The sequence below is a fragment of the Triturus cristatus genome, chromosome 9 (assembly GCF_964204655.1).
Source record: "Triturus cristatus chromosome 9, aTriCri1.1, whole genome shotgun sequence".
Taxonomy (NCBI): Eukaryota; Metazoa; Chordata; class Amphibia; order Caudata; family Salamandridae; genus Triturus; species Triturus cristatus.
The window spans coordinates 572,902,782-572,928,786 of NC_140592.1; the positions used below are offsets into that span (position 1 = coordinate 572,902,782).

General features: G+C 44.5%; 1 long non-coding RNA gene across 1 annotated transcript in view; it reads right to left on the reverse strand.

Annotated features, from left to right (window-relative positions):
- Nucleotides 1-16,617, reverse strand: part of LOC146798333 (uncharacterized) — a 227,190-nt gene extending 210,573 nt beyond the window's left edge. The window contains exon 1 of the long non-coding RNA XR_014969145.1: nucleotides 16,479-16,617. This is a non-coding gene — a long non-coding RNA (uncharacterized LOC146798333). The remainder of the gene's footprint in view (nucleotides 1-16,478) is intronic.
- Nucleotides 16,618-26,005: the final 9,388 nt, after the last annotated feature.

Sequence of the window (26,005 nt, forward strand, 5' to 3'; positions counted from 1 at the left end):
AACATATTGTGTAATTTGTAAGTTTTCTGACATACAGCTTATGTCAAGAATATTCAGTACCTGCTGAGCTTAAAGGAGCCGTAAAACTTCTATACAGCTGTCGTATGTTATCATGTGACATTCTTTTGACAGTAGTGAGTGGAGGGGAATTAATCAGTTAGATACGATCCTTTCTTTTCCAGGCAAATCGTGACTCGGTGGGTCATATGTGCAATTGACTCTTAATTTGGTCAGTCCCAATTCATAGGTATCACGTCTCTGTGCGACAAAGCATTGCGGTCTCTCTACTGTTGTCCCAGGACGAGGTTTGCAGCATTGGTCATTGTGCTGAACTGCAAAGGATCTTGTGAGAGGGGAATTCCATTTAGCCATCTCTATTCTATGACAAGCTGAAACGTCGGGCCGTCTAGGTCAGTGCCCATATTGATCATGTTCCTTTCTTGATTTGTTAAAAGAAAAGTCAGTTTAGAAAGGTTGCTGGGGTTCCCAATATGCTCTGTGTCGGTATCAATCATATGTTTTTGAAGCTGAGCCACGGGATATTGTCGTTCAGTCCTCGTCTGTGTGTCTGGAGACGGTACACCCATCTTTGTTCCTTTTCGAACAGTATCTTTTCTGCATTGGAATTTTTGTAGGCTAGAGTCTCTAAGATTACCCATTGTAGATCATCTACTGTGTGTCCTTGCTCTATGAAGTGGCAGCTCATCCTTGTGGTCATTTTCTTGCATCTCACATTGCTTCTGTGTTCTCCCAGTCTCATTTTGGCTTTTCGTGTGGTCATGCCAATGTATCTTAAACCGCAAGGGCAGGTAATCATATAGATTACATGCGTAGTATTGCAGTTTGTGTGTGTTCTGATTGTCCATTTCAGGTCAGGTAGAAGTTGCAATGTTTTAGTTGCTTTTGTTAGGTGACATACTGAGCAGGTGCCACAAGGGAAGTGTCCCGTTACCGGTGAGTTGTTCCATGGACCTCGCGGAATTTCATTGATGGTTCTCTCTGGAGGTCTTGTGTGGACGAGTAGATCTTTTAAGTTCCTGGTCCTTCTATTCGAGAACCTCGGTTTCGGCCATTTAAGAGATCCAGAGGTCAGGATCTTCCAGTTTTTGTTTATGATTTTCTTGATGTTATTGGAAGCAGTACTGTAGGTACTCACACAGGTGATCAGATCTGGTGTCGGTTCTTTTGGGATGGTTTCAAGTAGCGCTTCTCTCTGTTGATTTTTGGCCCTCTTACGGCATTTTTCAATGGTCTTTACTGGGTAGTCTCTTGCTTGGAGTTTTTTACTGAGGTCCTTGGCTTGACGTTTGTAGTCTCTCATCTCACTACAGTTACGTCTTAACCTGAGGAATTGCCCATAAGGAAGGTTGTCTCTTAATGGGCGTGGGTGGAAACTTTTGTAGGACAAGAGACTATTCTTGGCGGTTGACTTAAAGAACGTCTTTGTGTGTATTGTGTTATTCTCGATGAAGACAGTGACATCAAGAAAGTCCAGACTGTTTGGACTTGCTGTATATGTGAATTTTAACCACATATCTCTTGCGTTCAGCCAATGGTGAAATTCAGTTAGGGAATCTCTATCCCCTTCCCATATAAGGAGCACATCATCGATGTAGCGTTTCCAAAAAACTATTCTGTTTCGAAAAGGGTTCGAAATGTCAAAGATATGGTTTGTCTCAAAGTCACTGACATACAGCCCTGCCACACTAGGCGCAAAGGTGCTCCCCATAGATGTTCCGTGGCACTGTTTGTAAATTGTTTTGTTGTATTGGAAGTGGTTCTCTGTTAGTGCTAATCTGCAGCATTCAAGTACAAAGTGTCGTGGTGTTTTGTGTTCCCATGGTTGGTTAAATAGAAGTGCCTCTAGGGTCTCTAGAGTCTTCTGTTGGGGCAAGCTTGTATATAAGCTTTCAACGTCTAGACCAACCAGAAGCATCCTGTCTTCAGAAAATTGTAGATTCTGGAGAAGGTTCAAAAGGTTTTTTGTATCTTTCAAGTAGGTAGCGGTCTGCTGTACTAATGGTTTTAAATAGTGATCAGCGAATTGCGATAATGGTTCTAGGATAGACCCTATTCCCGAAACGATAGGGCGACCTGGAGGTGGTCGTTTTTCTTTATGGATTTTGGGAAGGGAATAGAAGTACGGCATTCGGGGGGATCTGGTCAGTAGGAAATCTGCTTCTGATTTTGAAATCCAGTTATTGGTCTCTGCTTCATCGACCATTAATGCGATCGTGTTCTGTAGGCGTGGGGTAGGATCTATAGTGATCACTTGGTAGAATTTGGTGTCGTTTAGAAGGTCTATGCACTGTTGGTTGTAACCTTCTTTACTTAGTAGCACGATACCCCCACCTTTATCTGCTGGTTTGATCACCAGTTCGCTGTTCAGACGTAATGAGTCTAATGCTTTTTGTTCAGCTTTTGAAAAATTGATGAAAGGTTTATTGGCGGCATTTTTGAGATCTTCAACTTCCTTCATTACTGCCTGTTCAAAGGCGAGGATCTCCACTGGAACCTGATGGTTCAGTGGGCAAAAATTCGATTTGCGACGAAGTGTTGTATCTGCATCTTTGGGTGTTTCTTCCTGGTTACTGAAAAAGGCTTTCAGTTTAATTGTTCTGCAGAAATCTGCCATTTCACATTGCAATTTGAATAAATCAAGTGGGGGTGTAGGGACATAGCTGAGGCCTTTGTTGAGGACGTCTTCCTGTTCTTTCGTGAGTGTGATGTCGGTCAAGTTGAAGACAAGGTTGTCGCACTGGTCCCTGGTTTTGCATTCGTCATGCTTCTCGTGTGTACCTGACGTTCTTGGTCGAACCAGGTCACTCCTTTCCGTCTCGTTCTGTTGTTCGGTTGGCCTCTCCCTAAAAAAGGCGGCCTATGTGTATAGCTCTGTCCCATCTCTTGTGGTGTTGGGTTCCCCATAGGAGCAGGGGGGATTGGGTAGAAGACATTTGCCCAGCTTTGAAGGTTCGGATTGAATGTATTAAAGGGGATGGGATGTGGCTGAGGGCCAAAGTAGGGGTTGAACCAGTTGTTTGATCTCCTCCTGTTCTGGCGTCTGTATTGGCCTCTGTTTCTTCTTGGTGTGTATGATTCATCGCCGCTCCAATCTGATCCATTTGAGGAGCTCATACTCGAGTTGCTTAGGTTGTCCGTTGTGCTGTCCGGGATCTTATAGTCATCCGCACTATATGGATGCATCCGTTCCATGGAGAATTTTTTAAGGTCTTTCCCTAGTTTCTGAATTTTATTGTTTGTGATGTAATCTTTAGTTTCGTTGATCTCCTTGTTAATCTCTTCCAATCGTTTCTTGTAAACTGTCAGTTGTACCATGTTTTTCAATTTGGTCTCGATAACTTGGATTTTGATGGTAAGTTCTTCTGTAAGCCTCGTGGCTGTCTTGATAATCAACACTAGATAGTCTCTTGTGCACTTCCAGGAGATGGAAGACCAGTCTTTACGAAAGACCAAGTCATTCAGAAAGATGCGTGGGGCATTGTTTACCCAAAGTCCTCTTGGTGCCGCGTTAGCGCGTAGATATTCTGTCATTATTACGCCATGAATAGCTGTTCGTACTTGCTCTTTTTTGATCTCTGAGAGTTCTTCCCAGTCGGTGGTTTGGGCCAAGGTTTGCGTGAGGTCTTTATCCTGCAAGAGTGACGGGAGGGACAGAATTGCGTTGATTTCTTCTGTAGAATAACTTAAGCCTAGATTGTCGGCCATGCTTAATGTTCACCAGAAGAAAAAGGTATGATTCGTGTTTATTGATGGAGAAAAACTCCCACAGCTGCACGCTGCTAAATTATTCAAAAATCAATTTGGAGGGAGAAAGAAGGGCTTAGATCCACTCAGCTTCCTTATCTCAATATCAAAAAAATCAATTGTAGAGTGGATCACTGGTCCTGGGCCTGTGTATTTCTATGCTTTTTCGCGACTAGTAGCCATTTGATAATAACAGAATAATTGCACTGCACTGGTCAATAAGTCTACTTTCTCGCTTCCACTGGAGAGCTGCTTCCGTTTAGAGTTAATATGAATATACCGCCTAGCATAATCTGTCTGAACCAAATCCATAGACCGTTTACGATTGAATGAGGCCATACTCAAGTTTGATTATTGATTTGATCCCAAGTGATGACAAAGATCCCAGCCACCCTCATAAAACGTTCGTAGGTGCTGTTCTCTCGAACCCCTCAGCCTCACTTTGCGCATAGGGGTGTACAGAGCATACACATCGTTTGTGACAATGAGGTGTTGGTCGGAGATTTGGTTATCATTGCTTTGGGAATATGACAAAATGGATTGTGTACGAGATCTGCTTCTTACAAGTAAAGGAGGGACGAACTTTGCCATACCAGGGGTTCCCCACAGGGGTCTCCTACAAACAAAGCTTTGCCATTTTATGATTGCATACAGAATGAATTCGCAATGATTTTATGTTTTCCCTTTTCTTTCTTTCTTTCCTTCCTCCCACAAACATTTTCAAACCATTGGTTTAAGATTGAATGTGCATTCAAAAGGAAAACTTTCCCGCACATCCACAAGGGAGCCCATAGTACGGGCCTCTGTTTTGCACCAGGTCCTGAAGAAAGCCCGCTAGACCCGTTTGGGCTGACGAGGGCTGAAACATGTCGACCTTTTTTGGACACAGTTTTTAACCAGTGCACTTGACCATAATCAGTCAGATACGTGCACAACGAGAATACATTTTTATCTTGGTCTCGAACCCAGTACCAATAAAAATATCTACTGGCTTTACGAGAATTTTAATACACATTTTTTCTTTATCACGATCACCTCACTCTTTTTTGATTCACGATCACTACTGTGATAACCAGTGGTTAAAGCCTCCGGGTGGAGGAAGCATTGGATTGACCCAATGATTATGCGATCACGTTGAAGACCACATTCAGCGGAGAATCAAGATATACCGCTAATCTCGATCCCAACTAAACGTGAATGAGGGTTTCTTATACGGTACAATGTACTGTCCATGCAATACCCTGGTTTCCCAGGACCAGTGATCCACTCTACAATTGATTTTTTTGATATTGAGATAAGGAAGCTGAGTGGATCTAAGCCCTTCTTTCTCCCTCCAAATTGATTTTTGAATAATTTAGCAGCGTGCAGCTGTGGGAGTTTTTCTCCATCAATAAACACGAATCATACCTTTTTCTTCTGGTGAACATTAAGCATGGCCGACAATCTAGGCTTAAGTTATTCTACAGAAGAAATCAACGCAATTCTGTCCCTCCCGTCACTCTTGCAGGATAAAGACCTCACGCAAACCTTGGCCCAAACCACCGACTGGGAAGAACTCTCAGAGATCAAAAAAGAGCAAGTACGAACAGCTATTCATGGCGTAATAATGACAGAATATCTACGCGCTAACGCGGCACCAAGAGGACTTTGGGTAAACAATGCCCCACGCATCTTTCTGAATGACTTGGTCTTTCGTAAAGACTGGTCTTCCATCTCCTGGAAGTGCACAAGAGACTATCTAGTGTTGATTATCAAGACAGCCACGAGGCTTACAGAAGAACTTACCATCAAAATCCAAGTTATCGAGACCAAATTGAAAAACATGGTACAACTGACAGTTTACAAGAAACGATTGGAAGAGATTAACAAGGAGATCAACGAAACTAAAGATTACATCACAAACAATAAAATTCAGAAACTAGGGAAAGACCTTAAAAAATTCTCCATGGAACGGATGCATCCATATAGTGCGGATGACTATAAGATCCCGGACAGCACAACGGACAACCTAAGCAACTCGAGTATGAGCTCCTCAAATGGATCAGATTGGAGCGGCGATGAATCATACACACCAAGAAGAAACAGAGGCCAATACAGACGCCAGAACAGGAGGAGATCAAACAACTGGTTCAACCCCTACTTTGGCCCTCAGCCACATCCCATCCCCTTTAATACATTCAATCCGAACCTTCAAAGCTGGGCAAATGTCTTCTACCCAATCCCCCCTGCTCCTATGGGGAACCCAACACCACAAGAGATGGGACAGAGCTATACACATAGGCCGCCTTTTTTAGGGAGAGGCCAACCGAACAACAGAACGAGACGGAAAGGAGTGACCTGGTTCGACCAAGAACGTCAGGTACACACGAGAAGCATGACGAATGCAAAACCAGGGACCAGTGCGACAACCTTGTCTTCAACTTGACCGACATCACACTCACGAAAGAACAGGAAGACGTCCTCAACAAAGGCCTCAGCTATGTCCCTACACCCCCACTTGATTTATTCAAATTGCAATGTGAAATGGCAGATTTCTGCAGAACAATTAAACTGAAAGCCTTTTTCAGTAACCAGGAAGAAACACCCAAAGATGCAGATACAACACTTCGTCGCAAATCGAATTTTTGCCCACTGAACCATCAGGTTCCAGTGGAGATCCTCGCCTTTGAACAGGCAGTAATGAAGGAAGTTGAAGATCTCAAAAATGCCGCCAATAAACCTTTCATCAATTTTTCAAAAGCTGAACAAAAAGCATTAGACTCATTACGTCTGAACAGCGAACTGGTGATCAAACCAGCAGATAAAGGTGGGGGTATCGTGCTACTAAGTAAAGAAGGTTACAACCAACAGTGCATAGACCTTCTAAACGACACCACATTCTACCAAGTGATCACTATAGATCCTACCCCACGCCTACAGAACACGATCGCATTAATGGTCGATGAAGCAGAGACCAATAACTGGATTTCAAAATCAGAAGCAGATTTCCTACTGACCAGATCCCCCCGAATGCCGTACTTCTATTCCCTTCCCAAAATCCATAAAGAAAAACGACCACCTCCAGGTCGCCCTATCGTTTCGGGAATAGGGTCTATCCTAGAACCATTATCGCAATTCGCTGATCACTATTTAAAACCATTAGTACAGCAGACCGCTACCTACTTGAAAGATACAAAAAACCTTTTGAACCTTCTCCAGAATCTACAATTTTCTGAAGACAGGATGCTTCTGGTTGGTCTAGACGTTGAAAGCTTATATACAAGCTTGCCCCAACAGAAGACTCTAGAGACCCTAGAGGCACTTCTATTTAACCAACCATGGGAACACAAAACACCACGACACTTTGTACTTGAATGCTGCAGATTAGCACTAACAGAGAACCACTTCCAATACAACAAAACAATTTACAAACAGTGCCACGGAACATCTATGGGGAGCACCTTTGCGCCTAGTGTGGCAGGGCTGTATGTCAGTGACTTTGAGACAAACCATATCTTTGACATTTCGAACCCTTTTCGAAACAGAATAGTTTTTTGGAAACGCTACATCGATGATGTGCTCCTTATATGGGAAGGGGATAGAGATTCCCTAACTGAATTTCACCATTGGCTGAACGCAAGAGATATGTGGTTAAAATTCACATATACAGCAAGTCCAAACAGTCTGGACTTTCTTGATGTCACTGTCTTCATCGAGAATAACACAATACACACAAAGACGTTCTTTAAGTCAACCGCCAAGAATAGTCTCTTGTCCTACAAAAGTTTCCACCCACGCCCATTAAGAGACAACCTTCCTTATGGGCAATTCCTCAGGTTAAGACGTAACTGTAGTGAGATGAGAGACTACAAACGTCAAGCCAAGGACCTCAGTAAAAAACTCCAAGCAAGAGACTACCCAGTAAAGACCATTGAAAAATGCCGTAAGAGGGCCAAAAATCAACAGAGAGAAGCGCTACTTGAAACCATCCCAAAAGAACCGACACCAGATCTGATCACCTGTGTGAGTACCTACAGTACTGCTTCCAATAACATCAAGAAAATCATAAACAAAAACTGGAAGATCCTGACCTCTGGATCTCTTAAATGGCCGAAACCGAGGTTCTCGAATAGAAGGACCAGGAACTTAAAAGATCTACTCGTCCACACAAGACCTCCAGAGAGAACCATCAATGAAATTCCGCGAGGTCCATGGAACAACTCACCGGTAACGGGACACTTCCCTTGTGGCACCTGCTCAGTATGTCACCTAACAAAAGCAACTAAAACATTGCAACTTCTACCTGACCTGAAATGGACAATCAGAACACACACAAACTGCAATACTACGCATGTAATCTATATGATTACCTGCCCTTGCGGTTTAAGATACATTGGCATGACCACACGAAAAGCCAAAATGAGACTGGGAGAACACAGAAGCAATGTGAGATGCAAGAAAATGACCACAAGGATGAGCTGCCACTTCATAGAGCAAGGACACACAGTAGATGATCTACAATGGGTAATCTTAGAGACTCTAGCCTACAAAAATTCCAATGCAGAAAAGATACTGTTCGAAAAGGAACAAAGATGGGTGTACCGTCTCCAGACACACAGACGAGGACTGAACGACAATATCCCGTGGCTCAGCTTCAAAAACATATGATTGATACCGACACAGAGCATATTGGGAACCCCAGCAACCTTTCTAAACTGACTTTTCTTTTAACAAATCAAGAAAGGAACATGATCAATATGGGCACTGACCTAGACGGCCCGACGTTTCAGCTTGTCATAGAATAGAGATGGCTAAATGGAATTCCCCTCTCACAAGATCCTTTGCAGTTCAGCACAATGACCAATGCTGCAAACCTCGTCCTGGGACAACAGTAGAGAGACCGCAATGCTTTGTCGCACAGAGACGTGATACCTATGAATTGGGACTGACCAAATTAAGAGTCAATTGCACATATGACCCACCGAGTCACGATTTGCCTGGAAAAGAAAGGATCGTATCTAACTGATTAATTCCCCTCCACTCACTACTGTCAAAAGAATGTCACATGATAACATACGACAGCTGTATAGAAGTTTTACGGCTCCTTTAAGCTCAGCAGGTACTGAATATTCTTGACATAAGCTGTATGTCAGAAAACTTACAAATTACACAATATGTTCATAAATTGGCGATTTAAAAATAGAGTTCGACTTTATATATCAGTAAACGAACGAATTTCTTCTCCCAGTCGAAATTCTACTCCAAGTCTTTTCTCTATATCTATGACCACTCCGCCTATTTTAGAACCAGCAGACCCGGATTCAATGTCTTCACCGGGTCCTAGGAGGCAGAGTCAGCACAGGTCCCAGACCGACGCCAAAGAGGTAATGGCAGGAGATCGAGAGCGCCGAGAGCAAAAATCGAGAACACAGAACAAAAACGTAACGTATTGCCCAAATAACTTTCTTTTCAAGCATTACTCTTTCTTTAAACACCACTAGAGCGTGAAGCGACTCCCCTAGAGTACCCGTTGTGGCCTGAAACAAAGGAGACAAGGTAATCACGGCATTTTTTCACCTTGGCCTGTGTATTTCTATGCTTTTTCGCGACTAGTAGCCATTTGATAATAACAGAATAATTGCACTGCACTGGTCAATAAGTCTACTTTCTCGCTTCCACTGGAGAGCTGCTTCCGTTTAGAGTTAATATGAATATACCGCCTAGCATAATCTGTCTGAACCAAATCCATAGACCGTTTACGATTGAATGAGGCCATACTCAAGTTTGATTATTGATTTGATCCCAAGTGATGACAAAGATCCCAGCCACCCTCATAAAACGTTCGTAGGTGCTGTTCTCTCGAACCCCTCAGCCTCACTTTGCGCATAGGGGTGTACAGAGCATACACATCGTTTGTGACAATGAGGTGTTGGTCGGAGATTTGGTTATCATTGCTTTGGGAATATGACAAAATGGATTGTGTACGAGATCTGCTTCTTACAAGTAAAGGAGGGACGAACTTTGCCATACCAGGGGTTCCCCACAGGGGGTCTCCTACAAACAAAGCTTTGCCATTTTATGATTGCATACAGAATGAATTCGCAATGATTTTATGTTTTCCCTTTTCTTTCTTTCTTTCCTTCCTCCCACAAACATTTTCAATCCATTGGTTTAAGATTGAATGTGCATTCAAAAGGAAAACTTTCCCGCACATCCACAAGGGAGCCCATAGTACGGGCCTCTGTTTTGCACCAGGTCCTGAAGAAAGCCCGCTAGACCCGTTTGGGCTGACGAGGGCTGAAACATGTCGACCTTTTTTGGACACAGTTTTTAACCAGTGCACTTGACCATAATCAGTCAGATACGTGCACAACGAGAATACATTTTTATCTTGGTCTCGAACCCAGTACCAATAAAAATATCTACTGGCTTTACGAGAATTTTAATACACATTTTTTCTTTATCACGATCACCTCACTCTTTTTTGATTCACGATCACTACTGTGATAACCAGTGGTTAAAGCCTCCGGGTGGAGGAAGCATTGGATTGACCCAATGATTATGCGATCACGTTGAAGACCACATTCAGCGGAGAATCAAGATATACCGCTAATCTCGATCCCAACTAAACGTGAATGAGGGTTTCTTATACGGTACAAAGTACTGTCCATGCAATACCCTGGTTTCCCAGGACCAGTGATCCACTCTACAATTGATTTTTTTGAATTACAGTCTCTCCAGAGCACTGAGGACGTCATGGACAATGCTACACGCGTACATGACCATCTTTTCTCTGGCCTTAAATCTCTTTTTTCAAAACCCTGTAAGGCTAAGAAATCTGCTATTTTAAAACCATCTACTTGGTATAACAAAGCTTGCCGTGAATCATTTAGTAATTTAAAACTCGCTATTGCCAACAAAGATCCAGACAACATCAGATTGGCTAGAAAAATTTATAAAAAGGCTAAAGCCAAGGCCAAACAAGAGTGGGACAACGATCATTGGAACGACCTTCTGGCTGCCAGCAAACACCGGAACCTAACCCAGTTCTGGCACATTGTTAAGTGGGGCAATTCGCAGAATAGCCAGGTCCCTACCAACCACGTACCCCCGGACGCCTGGGTGACACATTTTGAATCCCAGTTTTCGGATTCCTCACAGGTCGAGGGGCCTGCCCCAGCAATAATCAGGGTCCTGTCCCTTTCCCCGACCTTAATTTTTGACTGTGTTGAGGTTGAAAAGGCTTTAAGTAAGGTTCCAAGTGGTAAGGCGCCGGGTATGGACTGTGTTCCCACGGATCTCTTTAAATCTGACCCTGGGAATTGGGTGCCTTACATCGCTCATTTTGCCAACGCCGTAGCCAGAGGGGCCGATATCCCAGATTCATGGGGGGGGGCCGAGATTCTCCCTATTTTCAAAAAAGGTGACCGCTCTTGCCCGGGGAACTACCGCCCAATTAGTCTTATTGACTCTGTCCAGAAAATTATCGCTAGAATGATTCTGGCACGAATCCAGGCCTGGATTGAGCTGGAGGATGTCATCTCTCCCCTACAAGCCGGTTTCAGACCGTGTATCAGTACCATCGACCAGGCATTCAAATTCCAACTGATTGTCTGGAAAACGGTATATCTGTGTGGCGGTACCTTATATGCTGCTTTTGTAGACCTTCGGTCAGCATTTGACCTAGTCAATAGGACGAAACTTTGGAGTGTATTGGCTGAGCTAGGGTTCCCAGCCGATCTTTTGAATATCATTATTAGGCTCCATGATAATAATTTTGCACAAGTTCGCTGGGGGAAACAGGGCCAGGTTACAGATCGATTTAGGGTCAATAGGGGTGTCAGGCAGGGGTGCGTCCTTGCTCCCACTCTGTTTTTACTGTTTATTAACAGAGTTGTCCAGTATTACTCCAACACTTCGACGGACGCTCCAACGCTGGGTGGCACCAAAATTCCGCTCCTTATGTTTGCCGATGACACCCTACTCCTTTCCCAGACCCTGTCTGGACTACAGGTGGCTCTGAACGTTTTCACGAATTTTTGCTCTGATTTTGACTTGTCTGTCAATGTGTCCAAAACCAAATATATGGTTTTTAACAAAGGGAGAGGTGTGAAGGGTCACGTTTCCATGGACAAAGTCCAGCTTGAACGAACTAATGTTATGACCTATCTAGGGGTAGTTTTTGAAAATAAGTTGGATTGGAGGCCGCAAATTGATGTTTAATCTCTAAAATTTGCTCAGCTCTCTGGTTGCCTAGTTAAAGAACACAAGCAATCCCAGTCGAGAACGATAGGACCCCCCATCAAAATCTTTAATGTTAGGATCAATTCGGCGATCCTTTATGGCGCTGAACTTTGGGGTTACGCTGATCTTTCTCCTCTGGTTAAGGCACAATATAAATTTCTCAGAATGCTGACGGGCCTTCCTTGCTCTACCCCTGTCAAACCGCTCCTGTTGGACCTTGGCTGCCACTCGTTTGATGATATTGCTAGGTTCAAGCCATTGGCTTTTTGGAGGCGATTATGGACAGTCCCCGAGTTGGACCTCTATGCCAAGGCCTTTCTTGATGTGCGATCCATCCTGGGGGCTGGTAACATCCCCTGGTTCAGACAGACCAAACAACTTCTGAATTCTATGGGGTTGGGCAATCTATGGACCGACCCAGCCAATAACCCTTTTCCCTCCAAGAAAGATTTTAAGGGTCTTTATTGGTCAATGGTGCAGCAAAAACATTTAAATTTAGCCTCTGCTGAGTCTTTGACAGGAAGGTTCCTAGTCCAAAAAAGAATCCCTCTCCTTGAAGCTTACTGGGATACCATCACCAGACCTTGTGACAGAAAACTCTACCACCAATTTAGGGTAGGTACCCTTCCGACCAACTCTTTTATCAAAAAATGGAAGGGTGTTTCCTGCGACTCCTGTAAAAGGTGTATTGACTGCACAGACTCTGTTGGTCATATCTTTTTCGTATGTCCCGCCTATGCTGCACCCCGAGCTAAATGGCTCAAACCATTATGTCGTACTCTGGGAACAAGACAAGGGTCAGAAGCACTTGAAATATTGCGATTTGAGCCTAGTGAATATGTTGTTATTGCTGTTGCTAAATTTTTGGCATGGGTTTGGTTTATCAGAAATAAGAGGTTTTAGGTTACTGAAATATTATTATGTATTCTGTTTGTGTTTCTTTTTATGATGTAATACATCGATAATAAAATAAATGGAAGTACCCAGCGCCCATAATTACAAGTAGCGCTCTGTTATTCCTGTGCCGGATTGAAGTGCTCAATGTCCATAATTACAAGTAGCGCTCTGATATTCCTGTGCCGGATGGAAGGGCTCAATGTCAGTCCTTACGAGTAGCGCACTGTTATTCATGTGCCGTATTGAAGTGCTACATGCTAGTGATTATGAGTAGCGCTCTGTTATTCATGTGCCATATTGAAGTGCTATATGTTGGTGATTATGAGTAGCGCTCTGTTATTCATGTGCCATATTGAAGTGCTACATGCTAGTGATTACGAGTAGAGCTCTGTTGTTCATGTGCCATATTGAAGTGCTACATGCTATTGATTACGAGTAGCGCGCTATTATTCACGCCCATGTTGAAGTACTACATGCTATTGATTATGAGTAGCGCACTGTTATTCATGTTCCATAATGAAATGCTAAATGACATCTATTACGAGTAGCTCTCTGTGCTAGATGCCCCGTTCTGAGGTCCTCACCAGTTAGCGCACCTAGCGCCATCATCACCCCCCCCTAAGGCGCTACAGGAAAGTGAGGTGCGCGTGTACCTCTAGGTGAAGGGTAGTTGTACCTCAGGCAGTACTGATTTGTTATGAATGTCATTTGTGGTATTACCAGCTTATGAAATGTACTGCTACCTCATGAACTGCATCTAACGTGATCTGCTTGGATAAACTTGAGTATTTACTTAACTCCTACCGTGTGGCCTCACTTATTGTGTGTGTTCCTTGTCCCATGTGAGGTGCGTGTTGTATGGTTGCTTTACACACAGACCTTTGGTGGCCCGACCGCTCGTGTCACGTTACCGCCCCATAGGGCCTGGAGACCCCAGGTCTTACAGACGGGTAAAAAAAGTTTTTAAAAAAAGACTGCTGTCTGAATATAACATATTCACTTAAAAATAACTGAATGTCATAAACGGTGTGAAGAATGTATGTACTTTTGAGATGTAAACACATGCATTCCAGTGAAGTACTCATCGGAAGGCAGAATGGAGAACTACATAGTCAATAGCATGAGGTTTAAAAGAGTAGCACTTAACTAGGGGAAGAAAAAGCCAATCTATCTATATTTTAAATAATTATTTACAATCTGTTGCCAACAGTTGCGCTGTGTAGCCACTCGACTACGAATGAAAACTCGAAAGACGTGGACTGGCATAAGTGTGGGAAGCTGTCAAGTGCTGTGCACTTGAGATCACGTGATCTACAAGAGGTGCCCCAAGCGTATGACAGTCAAGTGATCGCTTCTCCTAAAAAACAAAACATACCAGCAGCTCCATCAGAAACAGAATCAGGCAGGGCCGCTAGAGAGAAGCAGTTGTATGCAAGACATGCTGATTATCCAACAGAAGCAGGCATGCCTAATCAGCCCTCGGGCAACAACTGGCATGGCAGGATCCGCCTGGAGATAAACAGCGAACCACCTCTTTAGCAACCCCCACCACAACCATTTAAATGTGGAAGGCTCTGCAACAACGAGTGCCCTGCAACAACTCTACATACGCCATGATCCCTCTGGGTAAGGCAGTAAATTTAACAAATAAACTGCCTCCCTGGCAGAAAACAATGAGCTGCGCATACGGGAGGGGTGCTCCGTGCACAGCTGAATGTTAAAGTTCAATTGTGTTTAATAAAATTGGCACCCTTGAGACTGACAACAAACCCCAGGGGCGGGTACAGGTAGACCCTAAGTGCACAATGACTGTTTGGACTGCCCACTAGGGCCATCCAAACCCGTCATGCACACTTTCCCCGTTCACCATGCAGGTTGTATTACAGCCTGCATGGAGAACAAGCCCAGGCCCCGATTCCCTGGTTGAGTGTTGAGCCAAGACGCTCAAAACCAATCACAATGCTGCAATGCAGCATTGTGATTGGTCAGGGGAACCTGGCTGTTTCTTCCATCCTGTCCCACGAGGAAAACAGGAGCAAGGAACAGAGACGCGGGACCCGGCGGCAAGGTAAGTGAGTAATATTTTATTTTTTTGTCTTTTACATTGTTATCCCCACACACCCTCTGCACCCGCCCTCATCCCCCGTGCGACCGCCCCCGCCACCTGCAAGTCATGCCGTCCACCACAGTTTACTAACAATATATATGTTATATAAATACATGTATATGTTTTAATTAACATACTACCGAGAATGGAGAGCCTTGATAGTGCCAGAAAGATCTCGCTGTGGACTCTTGAATAAAATGCATATGTGGTGCTAACTTGCCAAGTGCCACACATCACGTGTCATATGGATGCAAACCGTAAATGTTTCCAGCATTCCTGCACTGCAACTATATAACACAATTTGAGAGCTCCTGTGAGCTCACCAGCAGTTGTTCTTTGTAAGTCACCCAGGGGCATATTTACCAACCCCTAACACCACCGGAACATCACTTCTTTTGACGCTCTGGCGGGGTTGCACCAGCCCCCATATTTATAAGGAGGTGCTAAGCCGCTTAACGTGGCTTAACGCCACCTTGTAAATATGCCACTTTCCTCAGCAGCCCGCTGTGGCAAAGGGGTGAGCAACGGGTGTTGCTGTGGGCATTCCACTGCAACACCCATTGCTTTTTGACGCTGCCACAGATTTACAGGGCTCGGCAGCACCAAAAACGAAGGCCAGGTAATACCTGGTCTTAGGATGGCAATACGAGGAGAAAATATTTATTTCTCCTCGTTTTTTGCTCTTTTTATGTGTGCTGCATTTTATGCAGCACACATAGAAAGAGCAAATTGCCATTATTGATTGTTTATGTGCAGGAAGGTGTACCTTCCTGCACATAAACAATCACTCCTGGAGTGCAGGCACCCTTGCAACAGGGCGGCAGGGTGCCTACGCTGGTGCTAGGCAGCTTTTTTGGCGCTAGGGGAAATGCAGGTGTGCACCGTATTAATACGGCTCATCCCAGCATTTTGAAAATGTCGGAGCACAGCATTGCCAAATTTCGCGTATCACTGCGCTGTGGCATTTTCTTGTAAATATTCCCCCCAGTGTTAACAAGTTATTAGTAAGTAGGATGAGAACGTTGCTGACAGTCAGGCTTTAGCGGCTGCCACTGTCTGCATGATAAGGGGTAGGAGAAAGGTTGACAGCTGTCATGGTGTGCAGTGTTTTTTTAGGCAGAGGTTGGTGCTCTCTGCTATGTGTAGAAAGAGGTAACTTGACATCCAATGGCAGTGAGCTGCACTACCTCTACAGGTAAGCATAGAGCTCTATGTTGCGCCACAGAAGACTCTTGCTGATTGCTTTTAATCCCAATTAGGATTCTCCTACAGTGCCACACATTAGGCGCACAATGTTACACCTAAGCACACTTAAACCAAGGTAATGTCACACATGACAAATCCGGAAACAAGGCAGCTGTGCTGCTGAAAGGAAATTTTTACCAAGCCTAACTCACAAGAAAAGGGAGGTATGAAGGTGTATGTGGGGGGGGGGGGGTGCTAAAAGAGCGGTTAGATGTATTTTAAAGAACTGGTCGGCTCTTACCTTTAAGGAGTCTGTTGGCATCTTGCCCGAGGACACAGTTCTGAGCTGCAGCTGTGTTCAGAGCTGGCGCCACGGAATGCTACATGGGGGACAGGCATGCGCCCCCACCTCTTTGGATCCTGCTTCACCCAGTGCAGACAGGAACTGCCCCAGGTGCTGGCATGACGCAGCTCTCGGGACGGTACCCTCCGGCCTAGATGGGGCGGCCTCTGTTGCTTCTGTGAAACAGACGAGAAGGCACGTGGCATGAAACGTCATTATTAATACTACCTATAGTAATATAAACTCTGTGCTGCTGCTTTAATAGGCGAAGTGTTTCTCGCAATCTGCGAAATTCTAGGGAGAAGTGTAGTGAATGTGCAGCAGCTTAGTTTTATATTTTCCCCCATTTGTAAGGAAATTGTGACTTTTACAACCTATTATGTCTGAAAAGGAAAACTTGCAGAGAAAATACTGTACACATTTTTCACTTTAGCCGAGTTTGAGAAGAGGTAAATAATTTCACACACAAAATAATCTGGCATATCACAGAACACCTGCTCCCGTTTATAAACGAATATACGCGGAGAAATTCTGCTACCTTAGGGAAGTGTGAACAAATCCTTTGCAGCTCTTCTTTATAAGATTCAATAGTATGATGGGCTGCGCTGTCTGTCTGATGCAGAGCCGAGCCGAGCCGAGCCGAGACAGTGGCGCAGCTGAGGCGGCGGCTCTGTTTCTGGGAGCGGCGGAGGGAAGCAAGTCGTGTCTGTACGCACTGAGCCGAGCATATGTTTTAATGCGAGCGCAATGTGTACAATGAATTAAATTAACCCACATTTCTCCAAGTTAGAGAATTATTTTAAGCAGAACCGCTCAAAAAACAGAAAGAGCTAAACCCTGCTCATCGTGTCCGAGCTGTACTGTCAAAAAAACAAGCTCTAACTCCCAAAAAGATCTGGTTACATGAATTTACTTTACACACTGCAGGTACGTTCATTCATTCATTACTTTATTGAGTTAAAAAATAAACCATAAACTTACAATAAAAACAGTCACAACAAAATTTGCGCTACAGGCGAACCGACGAAACATAATGCAGTGTTATTGCAAGATAAAAAGTAAAACGGCAGACGGGGCTCACTCAACAAATAACCTGTCAATAAAAACCTCAATTCGATCCGCTAAATTAACAGGGATGTTCAGGTCACCCAGAAAATAATCTAACTAGACACCGTTGCACTGAAGTAAATGAATTACGAGCTGTAACAATATGTTTGCCTGTACCAGAGGGCAGAGCTAAGAAAAGTAACAATAGGTACCCAGACCTCAGGTGTGGGATGCATCTGTAAAAATAAAAGTGGCGGGATATGTCTAGTCAGCAAGGCGCCTCTAAGAAGCAGGATTAAAGCCTCCTGGTATAGCTACAAAGAAATCTACAGAAAAATACAAAGTGCACCAGTGTTTGCAGGAAGCACTCCTCACAGGGGCAAACCAGGATCGTTTTAGGGTCAAACTGACCCAAAGGAAAAGAGATTTGACTTGACTCCTAATCTGACCAAGCCTACATCTACTCAATATTATCCTTTTCTAGGCATTAGGCACAAACTCCAGACTTGGTTTCATCCCTACTGCGGTTTGGACCATCAGGTACTCTCTATTGGCAGGTTTCCTCAGCTCACACAACTCTCATTCCCCTCTTCTGTTTCCCTAAAGCTGGATTTAACCCAACCTTATTCCCTCATAGACACATTGACAGGCATAGAAAACATTTCAGATCGGCTTAACTTGGTGCAGGGTGTCCTTAATATACTTTGGCCGGGGATATGATGACCCTTATGACATAGAGTCAATCCATGATGATCTCCCTGTTCAGAGAAGCCTTAGGATTACACTAAATATAGCACCATAACATTAAGGGAGACAAGTTGATGTAATCAGCCAAATAAGATAGACCGAGTTCTTTGTGGACAGCATACGTTAGTGACCTTGGCGATACACAGAGGATGCGCCTACATGCTTTGTTTTCTTCCACCAAAAAGAACAGATGATGGATGGAATGCTGAACAAAACAAACATTCACCCCCAGTCACAGATCTGGGATTAATCCATCGTTTTTTTGATGACCACACCACCTCATTTTGAACCCAGTCATATGCAAATCAGTCTTGACCCTGCTCCCCATGGGAACAGTCCAGCCCGAACCGCCAGGCCAGGTCCTCCCTGGACTGTAAATAAGCATCCTGGGACATGTTTTGAGGTATCACCCCTTATCAGCCAGGCTAGCTTGAATCCAGTGGCACAGTGAGCACAGGACCCATTTCCTTCCGACTTAGGGCATCAAAAGCAAAAAGAACAGATGATGGATGGAATGATGAACAAATCAAACATTCATCCCCAGTCAGAGATCTGGGTTTAACCCATCCTTTTATTGCTCACCACGCCACCCCAGTTTGATCCTAGCCATATGCAAATTAGTCTTGACCCTACTCCCCATGAGAACAGTCCAGCCTGATTCGACACACACATTAATTAACACAACATGAACATTATGTATTTCTGGGAATAAATCACACATGGAAATATAACTAGCAGTACTAAGCCCAACAGTGTTAAAATGACATCAGAAATATATGCATTTTAAATCCTATTTTACCCCAGCACCCTTATGCAGTGCGATACTTTGTCAGATCAGGCCCCACCCTGGCAAATAACACAATTCTAATCCATGCATTTCTAGGGTGCACCCCAGGTCACACCAATATCAGGAATGTGTACACATAGGAATTTATAACACTTTTCAGCAGCACGGTGGGCCAAGGCAGCACGGTTAAAACCAGTGTCAAAATTGAGTATTTGTTAGGTAATTAAATAAACAAGTAAAACAACACTGCTGCATGGAGCAACTATTAGCAGGCTGTTCTTATGAAGCACACTCTCCAACACTCACACAGCACCGTAATGCGGTGCAAAGGACATTGGCAAGTTTGTATGAAGCACACTTGCACACATATGCACTCAGCCCCATAACGTGGTGCAAATGATATACGGCAGGTCATTTGATAATAAGAACGTGGGCCCCTCTGCACAATCCCTCCCACACCTCTCAGTTACCCTCCCCCTACTCTGCCCACAGGTTAGACAAAAAAAAAACACCCCTTACTATACCAGTTTAAGGCCAAAGTCGCACTTAGTCAGGGCCCAGGGGTGAAGGCTGAAGTAATTATCAGGGTAACCACGCAACAGTCGATAAATGGGGGGTTGGCCACCACTCTGGAAGTTCTCCCACTTTCTGCGGACCAGAAATGGGCTAGAGGCCCCCACTTCAATCAAGAAGTTCCTGAGTTTACCTTCTGGCACCATACCAGCTCTGCAAAGCACAGGGGCGTCACGCAGTCTCTCGAGCCACTTCCGATCGCTCTCAGAAGTGTTGATCATCCCAGTTACTTAGTCTCACAACCCAGGCCCAATCAGGGTAATTCTACCTGGCAACATGAAGAAGTCAGGCCAGGTTAGGAGAGGTCAGTTAATTTGCCGCACTGATGGCAAGATAGAACACTAGGTGAATGGGGCTATAGTTGTTTCCGCACCCAACTGGAAGTGATACAAAACGTTTGGTGCACATTGATCTGAGTCACACCAGACAATTCAGTCCCAACCAACCCTGAGTCTGGTTCGACCGTACCTCCCTGTAAATGAAGCACAAAATCTGGTGCACAATGATATGAGTGGCACCAGACAATCAGTTCACAATCAACCCACGGTTGGGTCTGCTGTACCTCCCTGGAATGAGCCAAAAAGTCTGGAGGGTGATGCTACGAGTCGCACCAGATAATCCGGTTCCAATTAACACACAGTCAGGTTTGCCATACCTCCCTGGAATGAGGCACCACATCTGATGCACAATGAAACGAGTGGCACCAGACAATCCAGATACAATCAACCCACAGTCAGGTTCACCGTACCTCCCTGAAATGAGGCACAACATCTGGTTCGTGATGATACAGTCACATCAGACAATCCAGTTACAATCAACCCACACAGATTTAGCTGTGCCTACTTGACAGACCCAGAGCAGAAGTTAATTGGACTGAAGAGTGTCAAAATGCCTTTGACGTCCTGAAAGAGGCCCGTGCTCAACACCTGTCCTAAAAACACCTGATTATAGTAAGGAGGCCATTGTTGAAACAGATGCTTCTGCGCATGAAACTGGGGCTGCGTTGGCACAGCTAAATGATGAGGGCCAGGATCAACCAGTTGCCTTTATAAGCAGACAACTCCTTCCCATAGAGCAGTGTTGGAGTGTTATGTTACATTGTGCAAATTTGCAGAGCGCATTATCACCCGGTAGGGTATCCTGGCGCTGAGCAGGTGTGCGTCTGGGCACATCTTGGACCTACTAGTGGGACTACTCGAGGACTTCAGTTTCTTGTAGAATCCAAAAAATGAGTGGACGTCTCTTTTGTGTAATGGTAGTTCGTTTCATGAGATAGGAGAAGGCTTGACTGCCGGAAAAGGTTTTCCGTATGCATGGAATGTATGCAAGTAGGAGTCCCAACAAGCAGAGGTGTCTGGAAGGTTTGTTAAAGCAGATATGATTGTTGAGGTATGATGGGCCAGTGTTATGTAATGCCTTGAAAGTGTGGGTAAGGAGTTTGAATTGTGCTTGTTTGGTAATGGGGGGCCAGTGGAGCTCCATCAGGTGTGGTGTGATGTGAGTGTGGCATGGGAGGTTTTGAGTGATTCTGGGCACAGAGTTCTGAAGGATCTGCATTCTTCTGTTGAGTTTTTTTTGTTGATCCCGGCATAAAGGGAGTTCTCGTAGTCCTGTTGCTTGTGAACAGCCTCTCCATGACAGTTTTCTGTGTGCTGATTGGGAGCCATTTGAAAAATGTCCTCATCATCTTCATGGCATGGAAGCATGAGGCGGTGAGGGCATTGACTTGGGCGGTAATGTCGAGTTTTCAGTGGATGATGTTCCAAAGGTTCTTGCCGTGGGTTTTGGGGGTGGCTGTTGGTCCTAGCTCTGTTGGCCACCCAAGCCCATTGAGAAGGAAGCCTTTGCTGTTGTTTGGTCCATCAAGATGTAGAGACCCTGCCTGTTTGGGACTCACTTCAGAGTTCAAACTGACCACAAGTCTCTAAGGTAGCTTATGCAGATATGCAGATGGGAGGAGGGAACCCCAAACTGTTGAGGTGGTCAATTTCCCAACAGGGTATGTCATTTACAGTGGAACACAAACCCTGGAGTGACCATGCCAATGCAGATGGAATTTCCAGGTTCTTCCACTTAGATGATGAAAACTACCAGGGTATAGGTTAGTTGCTTATCACGTTACTTCTGGAGGGTGGCTATGTAAAGAAATGGCTCTTTTTGCATGGTAATCCCTAACTTATTGATTGATGCTGCTGTTTTTTCAGCTCTGAAGGTGTACTGAGCCCTACTAACCAGGCCTCAGTTCCAGTGCTCTGACCCTTAAAGGTTATCTATCTAATTGGTCTACCCTCAATCGGTATAAGTAACCGTACTTATGTGTCCCTAGTATAAGGGACTATAGGTACCCAGGGCCTGTGATTTAAGTGTCCCTTGCACATTGCGGCACTCTTTGTGCCACCAGAAGTGAGACAAAGGAAACATGATTCCTTGCCCGCCATTGCAGGCTGGAAGGCAGTTTAAAACTGCAACCTCAACTTTGCCTTTTAAACCAATATAAAATACCAAATCTTCCTTTTTAATATTTATGTAATTCCTAAGGCAAGTCAATCAGTCAATCGATTAATCAAAGTAAGCTTTATTCGATATCAGAAAGTGAATCATAAAATCTACATATTTAATCCATGAAAAAACGTTAAAAAAACCCCAAAAAACAGTTTTAAAATAAAGTGCAAAATTCTTCCGTATAGAAAACAAGAAGCTCAAAATAATAAAAAGACTGACATCACAGCACAATCATATGTTTACTATTTACAGCTGCTTCCTATAGGTGATGACAGCCAGCAGGAAACGTGACATTACTATACAAGTAAAAATATTTGGTAACATTTGCAGATACATATACGCCAGGCAACACAATCTGAAACCCAACTCTAATAGCAAGGGTTTAATGAATTTCTGTCTCAAACTTGAGAAGTGTTTACAGAAAAGCACGGTATGCATGGTGTTCTGAGGTGAGATGTCATCACACGTGCAATTCCCAATGTCAAGTGACCAGTTTTTAGCGGTAGGAAAGCGAATTAAATGGTGGAAGATATCCAGCCCGAAACGGGTGAACACAAACCTATGACGAGGATTATAGACATTGGCTAGATATGGCTGCATATGAAAACTAGTCAAGATCATTTGATTCCTCAACACGGTTGGTTTCCAGATTTCAGATGCTAATCTGATTATTCCAAAAATGAAATACATTTCAGTTTCAAGGCATTCCTCTGCACATTGGCCAGGTTCTTGGGGAGAGTAAAATATTCAGGATAACCAAGATTTATTAAAAAGTTATGCACATATTTGAGCCACGGTATAGTAAAAACATTTGGGGATTTTTGACAATCAGCGATTATGGCTTGATTAAAAGTTGTATGTACAGATGATCATATTTTATGCCATAACAGGACTGGCTGGATTCTAACCATGTCTGCTATGTAGGGGGCACCTAGTTCGGTGTGACACACATACAATGTGCTACTTTTCGGGAGAGCATTTTCTTCAAGCTGTAATGTATCAATCTTTTCATGCCCCCATAGCTCAGCCCCATACATAGCAGAGGATCTACACTTAGCATTGTAGATTGTCATCATCTTCTTTGGGTGTTAAAAGCCAAGCTTTCTGACAAAACGTAAAAGGGATTGTTATAGTTTTCATAAAATGAAGTCGCCTTGATTTAATTGCCCCTTGCCAATATGCTGATTGATTAAAAACAATGACCAAATATGAAAAAGACTCTGTAAACTGAATGGTGGAACCCTCAATAATAATGTCACAGCAACGCGTGGCCTTCTTTCCGATCTACATGGCAAAGGTTTTGCCTATGTTGATTTTTAGCCCAAGGTTTCGCATGTACTGAGCAAATTCACCCACCAAACGCTGCAGGGCGATGGGAGTGCGGGCCATTAACACTGCATCATCGGCGTAAAATAATGCTGGTATAGGCCGATGTCCCACCTGGGGTAAATCCGCACATTTACTTGCCAGAGTATCCCCTACGCTGTTGATGTAGAGGTTAAATAGGAAGGCGGCCATTACGCATCCCTGGCGCACCACTCTTCCTATTTTAAATGGCTCAGTACAAGTACCATTGAGGCCATAACGTACTCTGCCTCTGCCTTGGGCGTACAGATCTCTAAGGAAGTTCACAATTGTGTCATCCATGCCCATATTTGCCATGATTTCCCATAACTTATTATGCGCTACCAAATCAAAAGCGGAAGATAAAGCAACAAAAACTAAAAACAAATTACCACCTTTCATGTGTACATATTTGCCGATTAATAGATCTACATTTATTGCCTGCTCTACCGTTCCCAGCCCGCCCTATACCTGTACTGTAGGTCAGAGAGGATATTATTTGTTTCTGCCCAATCCGGTAGGCATCCTAAAAGCATGCGGCCAGCAACCTTAACCAGGCAATCCAAAAGAAAAATGGGCCTGTAATGTGCTGGGTTGTTGTGGTCATCCTTCTTAAAAATCGGGACAATAAGTGACTCAGGCCAAGTAGGTAAAACGCCCTGGGCTTGGCAAGCTTTAAAAAGCAAGGTGAGGATAGGGCCCCAGAGCTCGGTCTTGAATTTAAACAGATCAATAGGGATCCCGTCGGGCCCTGGGGCTTTTCCCCCTTAGTTTCTTTCAGTGCCAGAACAACTTTGTCCAAGGAAAACTCTGGATATCTGGAGGCCTTTAAAGGACCAATAGGCTTTGGTGCATTGACAGAACGCATAAGCCTGTGATGGGCCAAGGCGCTGGTGGTAGAAGTATCAGAGTCTTCACTAGGGGAGTACAGATTAGAAAAGTGAGCTATCCAGGCATCCGCTGTGATCACTATCTCTGCACGTGGAGAGCCTGGGAGGGTGTGAGAAGGTGAATTAATAACACGCCAACAAGTGGTATTGTCATTGGATAGACTAACCTCCAGTAACTCGTTCCATGTCTCCTTCTTCAAATTTCTTTTCCGTTGTTTAATGGCTGCTTTGTAAGCCAGTCTACACTCCCGAACTTTCTTTACGGATCTAGGTTGTTGAGCTAGATCTAATTTCAAATTTCTATGAGCTTTTGTACCAGCCACACACACCCACCTTTTGAGTTTTCTGTTTAGCAAAAAGGCCCTCCCCACGCCCTTTTTATTTGATTAAATGCTCAAATAAAATTATGTGCCTCTGTGGTTTCATCTAAGCAGACTTCAAAGGCCTCCCTCTCATTTTGAATCAATTTTTCGAGGAAATTAGGTGGATCCACTAGGAACCACCTCAACGCATACCCACTGCGGCGAGAGAGCACGATTTCCTCTAATGCAGTAACTTTCAATGTGCCGCATGACTGTCCGGCAAGATCAAAGTTCAATGAGACACTTTGGGGAAAATGATCACTGAGCGCTATGTCGTGCACGGTAAATTCCAAATTCAGTGTGGGGTAACGCTGGGGGAACAGTAGGAAATCTATCACACTATTGTCCCCCCTTCCATTGAAAGTACACCTCACTGTAACCAGTGTGCAGATTAAATCATTAAAAAAAAACAAATTATGCTTAAAAATGTACTCGTTTAAAGTATCCCCGTACTACAAATGGGTAAAGTGGGTTGTCTCACAAAGGTCAGGAGATGTCATACCACATGCCTTATTAGTTGTCACAGGGCATGTGCGTATGTTAAAATCACCACCCTACAGGATTATGGTATCACAACAGTTAGGAGAAAAGGCCTTCTCTAGGTCATGGTCTAGTAGGTGAAGAACTGTAATAATGTCCAATGAACAGGCGTTGTTGTAAAAATTGACAATAACTAAAGTAACGAAGGTGCTAGGTGGCGTGCATCCGTGATGGCCGCACACCAGCGAGGCTCCGGACGCTCGGCGCCAAAATCTGACATTTCTCTGCATATCTGCCTGTAACAATTGAACACTAAGCCTGCCTACCTGCAGCTACGATCCTCTGGCCGCACTGGGCTGAGACTTGGAGCTCCCACATGCTCCAGCGCTCGCGGCAGGACTTTAAGCACCGCGGGCAGGAAGACGGGTGCCGCGGTTGGAGCCCTGTCTGGCCGCTGCTTCTACTCAAGCCCCGAGGATCCCACGTGGGGCCAGGCCACAAGATCGCCGACTCCGGGCGGCGGACCCCTATCGGCGCGCTGACTCCCGGTGCCCTACTGCCTGCCTCTCTGTGCTGTTGGTGCACATTTACGAGGCGCCTGGCTCCTGCATACACCGCGACGAAGGTGAGATTGCCTGCTGCAGTGATTGCCTCTCCCTGGCGCGGTGCGCGCCATTTTCCTGACCTGCACGATCGCGCTGAGGTTACCCCCTGAGGCTCACCCCACATAGCACACTGGAAGCTCACTGAGCA